The sequence below is a fragment of the Sipha flava genome, unplaced genomic scaffold, assembly GCF_003268045.1.
Source record: "Sipha flava isolate LNK unplaced genomic scaffold, YSA_version1 52599_pilon_pilon, whole genome shotgun sequence".
Lineage (NCBI taxonomy): Eukaryota > Metazoa > Arthropoda > Insecta > Hemiptera > Aphididae > Sipha > Sipha flava.
The window spans coordinates 1-4,974 of NW_020273497.1; the positions used below are offsets into that span (position 1 = coordinate 1).

Below are 4,974 nucleotides of genomic sequence, written 5' to 3' on the forward strand. Positions count from 1 at the left end.
TCGCCTGATAAATTCATCATCGGTACCATAGCACGTCCTTGGTCGTCATTTTTATTACAAATATTTGCTAAGTATCTACAATATTATTATATGTTTCTATTATGATGTATAAATATATGTGCATATAATATGTGTAATCCTCTACAGTTACAATATACTACATAATACTTACTATGTACCAATTTATATTTAATGTTGACTATATAATATATGTATTGTGTTATATTCCTATTTTTTTATATGACATAATTAAGAAATTACTTTTTTTGAACTACATAGGTACATAGTAAGTACATGTTCTATACTATAAATGTGAATGATTACATATTATATTATGGTAGCATAGTATATATACCATTCACAAACATATTTTATATTGAATTAGGCTAACCCTAGAACCTCTAGATCTTCTAAAACAATTAGTAATTCAATCCAACAAGCAGTACCATCATTTGAACACCTCCTTTATGGGGAAAATCAAAATTAATGCCTCCAGTTGAATCATTTTCTGACGATTTGCCTTGTGGACCAGCTGAAATTTTTAAAGAGCTTGAAGATAAATCACCATATAATATATTTTGCCAAATATTTGATAAAAGTTTGATTGATCACATAGTTTTCCAAACTAATCTTTATGCTACACAGATAGGAAAGCCATTTACACCTACTTCTGATGGTGAAATTAGAGTTTTTTATTGGATTAAATATGTGCATGAATGTTAACTCTTTGAAGCACGGTTCATAACTAAATATTCACTACCTAAATGCACAGAAACTTTTTTAAAAAAAAAAAGTTTGAAATTTTGTAAAATACTTATAGTAGTGGGTCAATAAATGATCTATGTACCACTATTTTAGTAAAATTTAAATTACTTACAAAGTTATTTAAGTTTTAGTGGTGGTTACGTACACTAACCACCATGCATACATTAACAACATAATTTTTTTTATAAATCAAATTTCTTTATTGCAAACATTATAACTTAATAAAAATAAATAATGACAAATTATGAATTATGAATTATGTTGGATAGGTTCTTGAATAAACCATCAATAGTCAAACATCTGAAAATGTAAATTCATATTTTAAATAAATTAATAAAAACAACTATGTAATAAATAATTGCAAAAAATATAATGTATTCCATACATAAGCACATCAATTTAGTTTTAGTAGCAAAGCACAAAACAACATAAAAAGCATAACATTGATCAAACTAAATAATTACCACATAATACATATATATTATTTATTGAAATAATTTATAAGTCGTAGGAAGCAGCTGAACATGTACCATTCTGTAGAATAACATAAAACACAAGAAACAGATGAGTAAATTATTATCAACTTACCTTTTGCTAAATGGAATTCTTGAAAACAATTTTTGGATTTTTTCATGCACAAACTTATTTTACATACTGAGCACTCCCAAATGCTTCTTACAGGGTTTTTTTTTTTGTACTACAATTACCACAACGCCTAGAAGTTGTTCTCTGAGGTTGGTGACTGGAACTTTCTAATCGTATACTTTTGTTTATATGAGGCTTTCGTGAAGCAGGGCCTCCTTGAGATAAAGTTTTCTTTGATTTTTGGGAAACTGCAACTAATTTGTCCGATAAAAGTGTATTATAAATGTTTCTTTTGAAATTTTTATTCTTGAAATGTTCCACATTGGGTAGTTCCTTATGTATAATAAATGCATTTGTTATTGCACAATCTACAAAATGGAACACCAACCTCATATACCACTTAACAGATTTTCTGTCTAATGAATAATCTCCTTTTAATCTGTCAAAATTGTCTACATAATTCATGTTTTTATTATAATCAACTAATACTTGTGGACAGGGTACGTTTACAATTGTTCCATCTTTTTGTTTTCTTTTTACTGAAATAGGTTCTTGAGGTAATGAACGTGATGAAAGTAAATAAACACTTCTTTTATCTTTCCATTTGCACATTATTATATTTGTATCACTAGTGTTCCAGTCAAAGTCACCTCTCATCATTTTTTTTATCATCTGATAGTTTTGGTAAATTTTTCCTGTTTGAATTTACTGTACCTACTATATAAATATTATTTTGTTTCAGAATTTCATATAAATTATAACTACTAAAGTAATTATCCATGTATACTATATGATTTTTGCCAGCAAATTCATTCATTAAATTTAATACTATTTTAGCACCAAGTCCTGTTTCCACTACATTGCTACTACATTTTCCAGTATAAATTTCAAATTTCAGGTTATAACTTGATTGATCGCAAAGCATCCAAATTTTAAAACCAAGCTTTATTGGTTTATTTTGCATATATTGTTTCATGGTACACCTACCTTTAAATTTGACCATACTTTCATCTACAGCTAATTTTTGATGTGGTCGATATGATTTTTTAAAAGTTTCACTCAAACAATTTAAAAGTGGCCTAATTTTATATAATTTATCATAGTCTATTTCTCCTCTTTTTGGTTTTAAAGAGTTGTCATTAAAATGTAAATGTGAAAGAATCCATCCAAATCTATTTACTGGCATTATTTTAGAAATAAAATTATCATGGAAATCAGTGGCACTTGACCAATAGTCTCTGTAGCTAGGAAGTTTTTTCAATGACATGAACATATTAATTGCAAAAAAAATGTTTTATTTCATTTGGTGTAGTAGGTATGTACGGTTTTCCAGCTTGAGTTGCATACAAATTTGTATGAAATGCAACATGTTCTAAAAGAGTCTCAGGAAAAAGTTTTAAAAATATATTTGTTGGTGTAATATCTGACATACTTGTTATATATTCTGTAATTCCAACATTACTTTCATTAAATACATCTTCTTCAAACATAGAAACAGTTTTAGACCAAGTAGGCACTTGTAGAAGTTGGTTAGGAATAACTATATTCTGTATATTGTACTGAACCGTTGAAGTTGATGGTGATGGTGGGATTATATTTAAATTTAATGGTGAAGCAATTGACACTTGGCTTGATACGTTTCTGTGAAAATAAATAAAAATAATAATACTAACAATTTTAATATAATATATCACTATAATTTTGTAATATTGTTTATATATCATATAAACTTACGAATGAGTAGGAGACACAAATTCCAAACTTTCTGGAAGCTGTTGATAATGGACAGGTATTACTTAATTACGAGTATTTGGTCTATTCCTAGATGGTGTCCTAAGGAAATAAGTTTCAGTACCATTTATAATATTATATTTCATTAACTTACGTTGAAGTTGAAAATACACAAGTTTCTAATGAGTTTGCTGGTAAAACAATATCATTCAAATTATTTGAATCGTCAGATTCGCTGTCCGAACAATTCAAAACAAATTCTTTTTCATAATCCGGATCCTCATCAGTGTCATCGGCATCTGATTCCAGTTCAGAACCAGAAGGAAAATCTTCTTCAAGATATTGAACTACATCTTTTTGCGACAATCTTGTACGACGTGACATCTTTGAAACTTTTAGAATATGATTCAAATTTCAAAGTGAAAAAAAATAATTTTTAAATATTTATAAATGCTTATCAGTCATCAATAATGTGCATATTTTGAATGGTGGTTACGGCTGTTAACCACTACAAAGTATTAATTTTTATATCAGTGGTTGTTGCTGTGTGATACAGACTGATATGAATGAAAAATATACTTATCAATACTTATCAATATGTCCTTTATACCTTATCAATATGTCAAAGATGTTACAAACAAAAATTCCATTTTTAATTTATATAACGGGAACGATAAAGATAAGCAGCGCAACACCGTGTATCGTATGCTATGACACAAAATGTAAACAGTTGGGTAAATACAACTATTTATAAATCAAAACGTTGGTATATTTACTAACCAATTGAGGTGGTAGTATTCATTAACCACTATGCGTAAACAAGATAAAATTATTTCCTTGAGGTGGTTAGTAGTCATAACCACCATGCAAAAATTAAAAAAAATTAGGTGGTCAATGCAACTTACCACCATGCTTCAAAGAGTTAAACATCTTCCAAGCTATCGGGACTATTGGTCTAGTGCACCAGATTTGCATGATAAATATATATCAAGTATAATGAGTGTAAAAAGATTTAGTTGGCTTCTATCACACATCCATTTCAATGATAATCAACTTCTATCAAAACGAGGGGAAGCCAACTATGACAAACTATATAAAATTCGGCCATTATTGGATTATATTGGTCAAAACTTTTTAAATTCATATAGACCTCACAGGGATGTCGCTGTTGATGAAACCATGGTAAAATTCAAAGGTCGAAGCTCACTGAAGCAGTATATGAAAGATAAGCCAGTAAAAAGAGGTTACAAGGTGTGGATGTTATGTGATAGTTCTGGGTACAATTTAAAATTTGAAGTGTATACAGGTAAAAAAGAAGGAACAGTAGAAGCTGGTCTAGGGGGTAGGGTAGTACTTGATTTATGTAAGGAATTGGAAAATAAAAGCCATGTTGTTTATATGGACAACTTTTTTTCAAGTAATATACTTTTTGAAAATCTGTTGACTAAAAAAATATATGCTTGTGGAATTGTTAGAGCTAATCGAAAATTTCTTCCAACACTTAAAAGCGACAACCAGTTGCAAAGAGGTGAATATGATTGGACAACAAGCAATAAGGGATTGGTTTTTTTATAAATGGAAGGATCGAAAAGCAGTTCATATATTATCTTCTCTTCACTCACCAGATGACAAAGTATTTGTCAACAGGAAAGAAAAAAGATGGGAGTACTTCTAAAGTTCCATGTCCTTTAGCATTGAAGGATTATAATTCAAATATGAACTTTGTTGACAATTTTGACCGTCTAAAAAAAAGATTACCAGTGTGATAGAAAAAGTCATAAGTGGTACATGAGACTGTTTTTTCCATTTTATTGATTGCTGTGTTGTCAATTCATTTATTATTTACAAAGAATTGGATACAGATGGTAAAAAATTAACTAATAAAGATTTTCG

General features: G+C 28.8%; 1 pseudogene; it reads left to right on the forward strand.

Moving 5' to 3' along the window:
- Positions 1 to 385: 385 nt before the first annotated feature.
- On the forward strand, positions 386 to 4,756 carry LOC112690889 (annotated as a pseudogene).
- The last annotated feature ends 218 nt before the right edge of the window (positions 4,757 to 4,974 follow it).